The sequence below is a fragment of the Pristiophorus japonicus genome, unplaced genomic scaffold, assembly GCF_044704955.1.
Source record: "Pristiophorus japonicus isolate sPriJap1 unplaced genomic scaffold, sPriJap1.hap1 HAP1_SCAFFOLD_113, whole genome shotgun sequence".
NCBI classification, from domain to species: domain Eukaryota; kingdom Metazoa; phylum Chordata; class Chondrichthyes; family Pristiophoridae; genus Pristiophorus; species Pristiophorus japonicus.
Window position 1 is genome coordinate 1,030,013 of NW_027250788.1, and position 12,488 is coordinate 1,042,500.

Genomic DNA, 12,488 nt, shown 5'->3' on the forward strand with positions numbered 1-12,488 from the left:
CCATCCCGGTCAGAGCAATCTGAAGCTTTAACTGACTGACACCCTGGTTTGGGATTGTAATGTCTGTCAGCATGTAATGCTTGTAGCGCCACACTGTGGATGTGGACATATTGTATACTGCAACTGTATAGTTAATCTTGAAACAGAACAGGCTCTTTCTGGAGAGTTCCGAGAGAGCAGCCTGCATGTTAGGAAGCTGTGTGTGCTGTGCTCTGTGAAGATATCACAGGGATGTCTTGTAATTTATGCTATATCAGTCTCTGTGGTGCAATGGATTAGGGCGTTCAGCTATTAACTGCAAGGTTGGTGGATCGTAGCCCATTCAGGGACAAAACCTTTAATTGTTTTTCCCTGAGGATTCTGTGCCGTGCAGTTCCATGTTGTCATTGTGCGTTTTGGCTGCACGAATATATTCCGCAACCATTGCCAGCTGTGCTGTTATCAAGTTATACCAACTGTTACTTCCATTTTCGTGTGGTTGTTCGTTGTCTCGTCGCCAATTGATACGCTCATAATAAAGAATGAAACTGAGTACTGTGAACAATGAGTAAGTATGACATTAGCTCCTTCAATAAGTCTCCAGTGTGCTTATATATACCAATGGATGCTGGTAACCCTTGGGACTCCAACAGATAGGCCCTCTGGTGGTGGTGTGATACAGGTGGCCAAAGGTTAAATACATAACACAAGGTGTGTACGGAAATCAACCATCAAAAGTTCTGTCATTAACCACAGGGGTTTCCGGCAATTTTCTGATCGCAAAGCGCTTTCAGTCCTTGTCCTTAACATTGCAGATGTGGAAATTGGGGAGTTTAATGACTTTGAAAGGAGAACATTGTTGTTTGGTGCAGGTCCGGTCAGAGAAATGTTTGTGAAAGGAACTTTTTGCAGAGAGAGGGATTGAGCATTTCAGCTTGTTGCTGAACACTTCTCTCTGGGCACTGAGCTAAGCAGCAGTGTCCGTAGTGTAGCGGTTATCATGTTTGCCTCACACGGGAAAGGTCTCTGCTGCGAGCCTGGGCGGAATCATTATTTGTGAAGCAAAAACTTGTCTGCAATAAAATTGAACAAAAGCAGTCCAGGGTACATTGTCGCATGAGCAATGAACATTTTAAAACTAATCTACTCAAATACAGAGTGTGTAAAATCAGATCGGAGATAAAACTTCATCAAGGGTTAAAGTTTTACTCATTATTAAAGTTCAGTTATTGAAATTTCGATTGTCCCTGTTCGCATTTCTTTCATTCTGTGAAACAACACTATCGGTTTATACCATCAGATCTAAGTTGCATTTGAAACCCACAAACAGCTCATTAATTATTCGGTCTTCCCCAGTTCCAGAGCTCAGAGTGTTATTGTCCATCCCTGGGATGTAAGCTACCTCCAACCCGGGCCAAACCTCCACGTGCACCGATCACAGGCTCAGGAAAACCCCGGGGGAGAGGATATCCCGATCACTGGGCCTTCCAGCAACACTGAACAAGCGCCCGGTCCGAAACTTTCCTGAGCAATAACTTGTAAATGAAGCATCTAACAGTCAGGATGGCCGAGCGGTCGAAGGCGTTGCGTTCAGATTGCAGTCTCCGCTGGAGGCGTGGGTTCAAATCCCACTCCTGACATTCAGTGTTTTAAATTGCAAACTCATTTGTTTTGACACCACTCTGAAGTGCTTTGGGACATCCATCTGACGTAATAAAATTACTCCACTTCAATTACAAGCGGTGATATCACATCTACTTCCCAAACCTGGAAACGATCCCGGGTGGCTGTAGCGAAAGGAATGGGTTTGTGAAGCATTGAAAGGTGCCCTGTAAATATCTCGCACTGCTAATTTAAACTCACGGTTATAATTTGTTTCAGTGCAAAAGAAGGCAGACTCGAAGGGCCAAATGGCCGACTCCTGCTCCTGGTTCTTGTGTTCTTATGCAGAGCACAGAACAGATGATTAAATTATCAACTCTCCCTCAGTTCGTATTTCTTTCATTGTGCAAAAGAAGATAATGTGTTCATTCATGATGTTTTCCCGTGAAAGCAACATAAACTTTAAGGAACAGTAATCGACTAACATGGGGCTAAAACCCACAACCCTGAGATTAAGAGTCTCATGCTCTACTGACTGAGCTAGCCAGGCTTCTCAACATCTACCCTGTCAATCCCCTTCAGAATATTGTCCGTTTCAACGAGATCACCTCCGATTCTTCGAAACCCAAGAGAGAATCGGCATATTCTACACAATCTCTCATCATAGGACAGCCCTCTTATCCCAGGAATCAATCTGTTGAACTTCTGTTGCACCACCTCCAAGGCAAGTGTGTCCTTCCTCAGATAAGTACTCTGGGCGAATATCCTGTTTTTCTGCTGATTCTACTTCCTCCTCCTTTGATAGTCCTTCTCTGTACATTCTGTATTCTGCTTGGTTCTCGACTGAAATATGAGCCTGAAGTTTATCACAAGCTTCCGTTTTTGTGTTTTAGTTGACCTTCATTCATCCACCGAGCTGTAGCTAGCTATCATGCTATTTCTGCACCCTGCATGAGAACGTGTCTAGTCGTTACCAGATCTATCTCCTTTTATAAGTCTCCCAATGTGCATTTACTGTTTTACCGAGAAATCTTTGGTTTCAATCTACCAGGGCCGGATCCCTTTCAACTCATAAAATTAGTCCTCCTACAGTTGGGTATTTTCACACATGATTATACCTTCTCCTTTTCCATAACTACTCTAAACCTAATGATATTGTGATCACTGTTTCCTCAATGCTCCTCCACAGAACCATGCTCTACTTAATCCATTTCCGAGATCCAGAACTGCTTTCTTCCTCATCGTGCTGGAAACGTACTGATGGAGAAAGTTCTAATACAGATTTCAGGAAATCCTCCCCTGCATTTTCCCTTTGCATGGTTGTTTTCCCAGTTTACGTTGAAGTCCCACATTATCACGACAGATCTTGAATCTTTCTGCATTTTATCTAAATTTACACCTCTTTATCCTTCCCACTATTTGGTGGCCGATAACATAATCGCTCATCTAACTTTCTGCAGGCACATTCATTTAAAAAAGAATGTCGGATGGGAATAGGGCCACAAATCAATGGACAAGATTAAATTACATGGAGCGAAGGAAAAATTACATAAAATATAAAATAATTACTTTGCCTCTGTATTTACCAGGGACACAGGGCAGGTGGACATGATGGTGGAATAATGTATGGGAAATTATATAACTGCAATAAATAAAGAGGAGTAATATTAAATGAACGAACCAAATGAAAGGAGGATTGAACCCCTGGTCTGGATGGATTACATCCATACACTTTAAAATAATTCAGCAAAGAGATAGCAGGAGCACTATTACAAATATTTAATGATTAGTTTGAAAAATGTGTCGTGTCAGAGGAATGGCGGATAGCTAACGTAATACTTATATTTGAGATAAGAGATAGAACATGTCCGGGGAACTATAGACCAGTCAGTGGAACTTCGGTGGTAGGAAAATAATGGAATCTCTGCTAAAGTAGAGAATAGAAGAATATCTATAAACCAAAAATATAATAATGTATAATCAGCGTGGATTCAAAAGCAAAAGTCTTGCTTGACCAACTTCTTTGATTTCATTGAAGAAGTAACAGGGAGAGTAGACCAGGGCAATGTGGACGATATAATATATTTAATCTCCAAAAAGTCTTTGATGAGGTACCACATATGAGAATAATGAATAAGGTCAGAGCTTGCGGTGTTTGGGGACAAGTCGTGGATACATCCATAAAAAGAAAATGGAGCACCAAGGGTTAATTCAAGACGGATAGTATTGAAAAGAAGTGAAGTTCTGCTGAACTGGTATCAAACCTTCGTTGGACCACACTTGCAGTACACTGTACAATTCTCATCGCCGTGTTATAAGAACATAAGAATTAGGAACAGGAGTAGGCCCTCTAGCCCCTCGAGCCTGCTCCGCCATTCAATAAGATCATGGCTGATCTGGTCGTGGACTCAGCTCCACTTACCCGCCCTCTCCCCGTAACCCTTAATTCCCTTATTGGTTAAAAATCTATCTATTTTTGATTTGAAAACATTCAATGAGTCAGCCTCAACTGCTTCCTTGGGCAGAGAATTCCACAGATTCACAACCCTCTGGGAGAAGAAATTCTTTCTCAACTCGGTTTTAAATTGGCTCCTCCGTATTTTGAGGCCGTGCCCCCTCGTTCTAGTCTCCCCTACCAGTGGAAACAACCTCTCAACCTCTATCATGTCCATCCATTTCATGATTTTAAATGTTTCTATAAGATCACCCCTCATCCTTCTGAACTCCAATGAGTAAAGACCCAGTCTACTCAATCTATCATCATAAGGTAACCCCCTCATTTCTGGAATCAGCCTAGTGAATCGTCTCTGTACCCCTTCCAAAGCTAGTATTTCCTTCCTTAAGTAAGGTGACCAAAACTGCACGCAGCACTCCAGGTGCGGCCTTACCAATACCTTATACAGTTGCAGCAGGAACTCCCTGCTTTTGTACTCCATCCCTCTCGCAATGAAGGCCAACATTCCATTCGCCTTCCTGATTACCTGCTGCACCTGCAAACTAACCTTTTGGGATTCATGCACAAGGACCCCCAGGTCCCTCTGCACCACAGCATGTTGTAATTTCTCCCCATTCAAATAATATTCACTTTTACTGTTTTTTTTCCCCAAGGTGGATGACCTCACACTTTCCGACATTGTATTCCATCTGCCAAACCTTAGCCCATTCGCTTAACCTATTCAAATCTCCTTGCAGCCTCTCTGAGTCCTCTACACAACCCGCTTTCCCACTAATCTTAGTGTCATCTGCAAATTTTGTTGCACTACACTCTGTCCCCTCTTCTAGGTCATCTATGTATATTGTAAACAGTTGTGGTCCCAGCACTGATCCTTGTGGCACACCACTAACCACTGATTTCCAACCGGAAAAGGACCCATTTATCCCGACTCTCTGCTTTCTGTTAGGCAGCTAATTCTCTATCCATGCTAATATATTTCCACTGACTCCGCGTACCTTTATCTTCTGCAGTAACCTTTAGTGTGGCACCTTATCGAATGCCTTTTGGAAATCTAAATACACCACATCACTCGGTACATCTCTATCCACCATGTTCGTTATCTCCTCAAAGAATTCCAATAAGTTAGTTAAACATGATTTCCCCTTCATGAATCCATGCTGCGTCTGCTTGATTGCACTATTCCTATCTAGATGTCCCGCTATTTCTTCCTTAATGATAGTTTCAAGCATTTTCCCCACTACAGATGTTAAACTAACCGGCCTATAGTTAGCTGCCTTTTGTCTGCCCCCTTTTTTAAACAGAGGCGTTACATTAGCTGCTTTCCAATCCGCTGGTACCTCCCCAGGGTCCAGAGAATTTTGGTAGATTATAACGAAGGCATCTGCTATAACTTCCGCCATCTCTTTTAAGCCCCTGGGATGCATTTCATCAGGACCAGGGGACTTGTCTATCTTCAGTCCCATTAGCCTGTCCAGCACTACCCCTCTAGTGATAGTGATTGTCTCAAGGTCCTCCCTTCCCACATTCCTGTGGCCTGCAAATTTTGGCATGTTTTTTGTGCCTTCCACTGTGAAGACGGAAGCAAAATAATTGTTTAATGTCTCAGCCATTTCCACATTTCCCATTATTAAATCCCCCTTCTCATCTTCTAAGGGACCAACATTTACTTTAGTCACTCTTTTCCGTTTTATATATCTGTAAAAGCTTTTACTATCTGTTTTTATGTTTTGCGCAAGTTTACCTTCGTAATCTATCTTCCCTTTCTGTATTGCTTTTGTAGTCATTCTTTGCTGTTGCTTAAAATGTTCCCAATGCTCCAGTTTCCCACTAACCTTGGCCACCTTATACGCATTGGTCTTTGATTTGATACTTTCCTTTATTTCATTGGTTATCCACAGCTGGTTATCCCTTCTCTTGCCGCCCTTCTTTTTCACTGGAATATATTTTTGTTGCGCACTATGAAAGAGCTCCTTAAAAGTCCTCCACTGTTCCTCAATTGTGCCACCGTTTAGTCCTTGCTTCCAGTCTACTTTAGCCAACTCTGCCCTCATCCCACTGTAGTCCCCTTTGTTTAAGCATAGTATGCTCGTTTCTGACACAACTTCCTCATCTTCAATCTGTATTACAAATTCAACCATATTGTGATCACTCATTCCGAGAGGATCTTTTACTAGGAGATCATTTATTTTTCCTGTCGCGTTACACAGGACCAGATCTAAGATGGCTTGCTCCCTTGTAGGTTCTGTTACATACTGTTCTAAGAAACAATCCCGTTTGCATTCTATGAATTCCTCCTCCAGGCTTCCCCGTGCGATTTGATTTGACCAATCGATATGTCGGTTAAAATCCCCCATGACTACTGCCGTTCCTTTTTCACATGCCTCCATTATTCCCTTGATTATTGCCCGCCCCACCGTGAAGTTATTATTTGGGGGCCTATAAACTACGTTGACCAGTGACTTTTTCCCCTTACTATCTCTAATCTGCACCCACAATGATTCAACATTTTGTTCATTGGAGCCAATATCATCACTCACAACTGCCCTGATAACATCTTTTATTAACAGAGCTACCCCACCTCCTTTCCCTTCTTGTCGATCTTTCTGAATCGTCAGATACCCCTGTATGTTTAATTCCAAGTCTTGGCCACCCTGCAACCATGTTTCTGTCATGGCCACCAAATCATACCCATTTGTAATGATTTGTGTCATCATCTCATTTACTTTATTTTGAATGCTGCGTGCATTTAGGTAGAGTGTTTTCATCCTAGTTTTTAAACCATGATTTTTAGTTTTGATCCCTCCTGCTGCCCTTTTATATTCAGTGGCCCTTTTTGTTTCTTGCCTTTAAATCCTTATAAAAAGGATATAGAGGCACTGGAGAGGTTGCAAACACGATTTACAAGAATGATACCAGAAATACGACTTTATACCTATCAGAAAGGGATGAAGAGACTGGATCTCTTTTCTTTTGAAAAGCGAAGTCTGAGGTGTGACCTAATTGAGGTGTATAATATGAAAGGTTCTGATTGAGTTGACACAGAGAGAGTGTGTTCATGTGTGGGGAAGAACAACACTGGAACTATCAATATAAGAGAGTCACCAAGAAACCAAGGGGGGATTCAGCAAAAGTGTCATTACACAGAGATTGGTGAGGAAGTAGTTGAGGCGAAAAGTATAGATTAATTTAAGGGGAAGCTAGATAAGTAACTGAGGAATAAGGGAATAGAGAGTTACACTGATAGAGTTAGATGTGAAAAGACATGAGGAGGCTCGAGTGGAATATAAACGCCAAATGGGCTATTTCTGTGCTGTATATAATATGTCATTCTATATGTGACTCACATTCAGAATAATTCTCTAGTGACAGATAAACCTAGCAATACATGGGCACTGGAGTCTGGTGTTCAACACCGGTTAGTAACCCACATGAAGTACAATTCTCCAATGTGTAGGGGAGGACGAAAACGCCCTCATTTTACCCAGAAGGAAAAGGGCTGTGGGATCAGTCTGTGCTGTGAATTGACACCGACGGAAGGAAAACTTTGGGACACAAAGGAATTTTAAAAGAGTAGACAAGGCCTGCAGGGGATAAAAGGAGGTGCATTCATGGAGACACCCCCCGCCCCGCCCAGTGTTTGGACTCATAGGAAAGGGAATTTAATTTGGAACTATCTACCAGAAAGTTTGAAATCCTAAAGTGCACATGGAAGAAACTACGAACTTAAATCGAATTTGGGATTTTTTAAAAGATGTATGTTGAGTCTGCAAGAAAAGGGGTGGAGTCAATATCAAAAGTCCCAGTTTGGACATTGGAACTAATCAAATTGTCTGGGAACTGTATACCCTCGAAACTTGCCCCTTGAAAACATTAGCATTTAAACAATGCCACATACATATTCCAACACCTTTTTCATCAGGCATAGAAATATCTGGCTCAGGCCAGACTAGCATAATGGCTACAGGAGGCCAATGCAATCAACACCCACTCAAACCTTGAGTAGGTTAAGATCAGTGGGAAAAATACCTAAAAACCTAAAACTGCTGCATTTTTCAAAATCAAATGTCCACCAATGAGAAGAATCGACTTCAGCAGGAGAGGCAGACTGGATAATCTGGCTATAAAAAAAGGGGTTTCTGACGTAGTAGCAGGGAGTGATGATTTTCCCTGCACTCATCATTCAACAACCACAAACACAAGCCTCTCGACATTGAAGGAAAACCAGTGTCCGAGGACACCGAAGATAGAAGAAACAAACCACCAGACTGCGGAAGGCACAGTAGTGAGTATAACCTCTGGTCCCCAGAACTCCCAACTCAGTTAGGCCAGGAAAGGTGGGAGGTTGGGCATTGTACTGCTAAACTGGTGTAAAGATTTTCGTTGGGTCTGTTTTAGTGGGATTTAGGGGGATTGTTGTGTTGGTGTATTGCTTTTGTTGAGTTACACCTTGTCAAATAAATTGGAAACCTAAAGTTCCTCTTGGAATCACCTTGTCTCAGTTCTATTGTATTACATCTCCTGATCGTGAGTCTTATGTCAGAACCGTGTAAGGGAGCAGTGAGTTTGCAGATCACAGTCCCTGTCAGGAGAGGATTAAAACTCTCACCCACGCTCTATCCCAGGCAAAGGGGACGGTCCCCCTGATAGGACCCGGAGGGTCCACAGGGGACAAAGGAGAGTATTGGGAGGTAGAGGAGAATCCAAAAGTAAGAGGCGCCCGACCACCTCCTGAGGCACCGGTGGTTTGTCCGGTGGGGTACCAGGAGGGGCGGGGCGCGCAGGTAGTAGCATACCCAGGGCTGGGGGCAGGACCAATGTGTCCCGTTTGGCAGCAGGGATGTGAGGCTCCAGCCGAGGGTCAGTTAAGGGCTGGATCAGGCGACCAGGCACTGTCTGCTGCATCGGGTATGGTGGGACAGCCAGAGGTAGAGGGCCCAGCGCAGAAAGACCCTGAACCAGGGCGGATGTGCCCGGTCAGGCAGCGCAAGTACGGTCATCCACAGGCAGGTGGCCAAGGTCGGGGAGCGCTGGAGAGCGACTTTATTATTCCCCATGGAGTTCAATCACTCAGGGCCATGGTGGCCCATTTGTCCAAACTCACTCGCAACGGGGACCCGTCTATCCACTTCATGGAGGTGATGCAGGCAGGGGAAATTAATGGGTGCGACGAGGAAGAGACAGCCAAGCTGCTGCTCTTCTCTCTGGACAGCAAATTGTACCAGGCCCTACCGGCAGAATGCCGGAGGGGACAGCGTACATTTACTGAGGTCCAGAGGGCCGTCCTTGAGGCTATGGGCTTCGATGACGCAGTCCTTTCGAACGGGTCGAAAGGACAAGGCAGCTCGCAGGGGAAACCCTGCAGGCATTTGCGGACAGGCTGTGGGTGGTATACCTCGCAGCCTGTGGGGAGCTCCTCGTTCGGGTGAATCTTTCCGCGGTACAGACTGGCCGCTGGCTGAGGATGCTGGTGGCAAACTGCTTGCCCCGGCTCAAGGCCAGGGCAGAACTGTGGTTCGATTCCCGGGACCCCAACCTCACCGAGGAAGCAGTGGTCAGGCAACTGGCACTGGTCCAACGGAATGGAGGAGGGGAGGAGCAGAAAACCTCCAAAGGTCGGGTAAATGAAGTAAAACCCAACCCGATTCCCAAAAGGGAATGGCACCAGGAGGGTGGCCGCTCGTCTGATGAGGAGGGTGTGTGCTACGGGTGCGGGAAAGCTGGGCATTTTAAAAGGGATTGCAGGAGCCCAGTAAAGAGATATGGGGGAGAAGTTCATTAGGAACCGCCCAGAGTGGGGGAAGTGGAGCGAGCTCCTCACCATCCCTTGACCAGATAGTAGCTGCAGTGAGGACAGCGCTGGAGGGGACTGGGAAGGTAGCCACGGCAACAGGCAGGGAAGCACCAGCAACCCTGCCAGTACAGAGGCCGTGACTAGCCCAGATCCAGCCTGCATACCTGTGCCCACTAGAATACGACCCCTGGGGATGACCCTGGGTCAAGATGGAGGTTGAGGGTGTATTGGGTACCTACCTTTTGGACACTGGTGCTTCCAGCACGATAGTCCATTCGGAGGACCCCGCAACCTCACCTCTATCAAACGGGGTGCCATATCAACTAGTTGGGTTCACAGGTAATGAGAAGGCTGGGTTTTTCTCAGTCCCGCTCGCGGTTCGTTTCGGAGCACTCCAAACACAATGGAAGTGCTTCCTGATGAACTGGGAGCGGGTGGGAAAAGGGATCTTGGGGGCTAATTTTATCATCGCTCGCCAGATCCTAGTAGACTTGAGGAATCACTGTCTATGGGGCACAGTGGGCTTGGGAGCAGAGGGAGAAGTCATGGTTATTGATAAGAAACAGGGAAAAGGGACTCTGTGTACAATGAAGCCAAAAGGGGGTTACGACCTGGAGGTTCTGGTCGGTAACACCCCGGCCGAGTACCGGGACTATGTGCAAGCAAATCTTGCAGCATTTGCCACCCATAAACACGACTGTGGGAGAGTCACAGGAATGGTGGTTAGAATAGATGGGGATCCCATGTCACGCCCGCAAAATCAGTATGGCTTTCCCCAAGAGGCAGAAGCCGACTTGGAGACAGCTTTAAGCTCGCTTGTCGAGCAGGGTGTTTTGAGACCCATAGCCACCCATGTCAACTCCCCGCTTTGGCCGGTTAGGAAACCGGATTATTCTTGGAGGGCTGCGGTGGATTATAGGGTGCTCAATAAAAACATCCCAGCTTGTGCTCCCACAGTAGCGGCGGTTACGGATCTGATAGGGGAAATCCCTGCATCCGCAACCACGTTCACAGTGTTGGACATATCCAACGGGTTCTGGTCTATCCCTGTACGGAGGGAAGACCAGTACAAGTTTGCCTTCACCTTCCGGGAACAGCAGGGCTTTCATAATAGTCCCAGCATCTTTCACCAATGCATGGCGAACTGCTTAAAAGGCTTCAGCCAGTCACACCAGCTGGTCCAGTATGTGGATGACCTGTTGTTGTTCACAGACAGCAGTGAGGAACACGGTCCACTGCTGGCCGAAATGCTGGTCTTACTGAAGGAAGGGGGTTTTATAGTTAATCCCAAGAAAGCCCAGATAGGTCGAGGAGAGGTAAAATTCCTGATCCTGACGATAAGAGCAGGAGAAAGGGCCATTGATGAGGCTAGAAGAAAGGCAGTGCCGGAACTCCCTGTCCCTAGGTATGTGTCGGGGGTAAGGTCTTTCCTGGAAATCACTGGCTACTGTAGGGACTTCATCGAGGACTATGCAGCCACTGCCGCCCCTCTGCTCAGACTCCTACATAAGGGGGTCGAGTGGGAATGGGACGTGGGCTGTGAGGCAGCATTTGTCTGTCTTAAGAGAGACCTGCAGGTAGCACCAGCCCGAGGGGAAATTGATGGGGTGAGGAATTCTTCCTGGAGGTGGCAGCCAGTGGTGACAGCTTAAGTGCAGTGTTGCTCCAGGGGCGAAACGGTCAGCTGAGACCAGTGGTGTACTCCTCCAGGGTCCTCACGGAAGGAGAAAAGGGATACTCCAATTGTGAGAGGCACTTGCTTGCCACCCACTGGGCAGTAAAGAGAGCTCAGATCTTTACCAGAATATCCCCCATTACACTCCTCGCCCATCATACCCCGACGCAGATGCTGTTGGACGGGAAGATTAAGGACGGGACAGTGAGCAGTGCTAGAATCACTCGCTGGACCCTCCTCCTCTCCCAAATGACTTTAAAGGTCAAGGGCCTCTACGAGCCCAGGCTCGCAGCAAATTTAATCTATCCAGGGCAGCCGCATCGATGCTCTGTGGAGGGAGTATGGGACATTAACTTTGGATTTCGGGCAGGGATACACCCCACAGGCCGCGAGATCTACGTTGATGGCTCCAGTTCAGTGTCCGCGGGTACAAGACTCATGGGCTGCGGAGTTTGGGATCCCAAGGCAGGAATTGCCTTGGCTCTTAAACTCCCATGCACCCTGAGCGCCCAGCAGGCGGAACTCCCGGCGGTGATGTATGTGGTCACACACCCCGAGGAATTCCCTACCCCATACACGATTTGCTCGGACAGCATGTTCACTTGAAATTCGTGTACAGAGTATCTGCAGATGGGAAGCCCTTTGTGACCAAACCCCTGCTAGGAAAGATCGTAGCTGCAATGGGAGAAACCGGGGATGTAAATATCCATAAGGTAAAGGCCCACTCCAAAACTGAGCCACGGAGGGAAGATAACCAGCAGGCAGACCTGCTGGCAAGGGAAGGTGCTCGCACAGGTCGCCCATAGGACCCATACGAGGCAGGCAGGATAGCAGCAGCAAGAAGCAAGCCAGGGACACAAGGGAGCTTAGGGGCGGCTGTGACCCCGGACCTTAAAGTAGTCCAGATGCAGGATCCGATCCTGAAGGCTGCCTTGGCTGCTATTAAAAGAGGGGGAAAAGGCGGAGGGCCCATCCAGTGCTGTAGA

At 46.4% G+C, this 12,488-nt stretch overlaps 1 non-coding gene across 1 annotated transcript; it reads left to right on the plus strand.

The window, feature by feature from the left end:
* Nucleotides 1-1,536: 1,536 nt before the first annotated feature.
* On the plus strand, nucleotides 1,537-1,619 carry trnal-cag (transfer RNA leucine (anticodon CAG)). The gene has a single exon. It is a non-coding gene; the product is annotated as a tRNA-Leu (tRNA).
* Nucleotides 1,620-12,488: the final 10,869 nt, after the last annotated feature.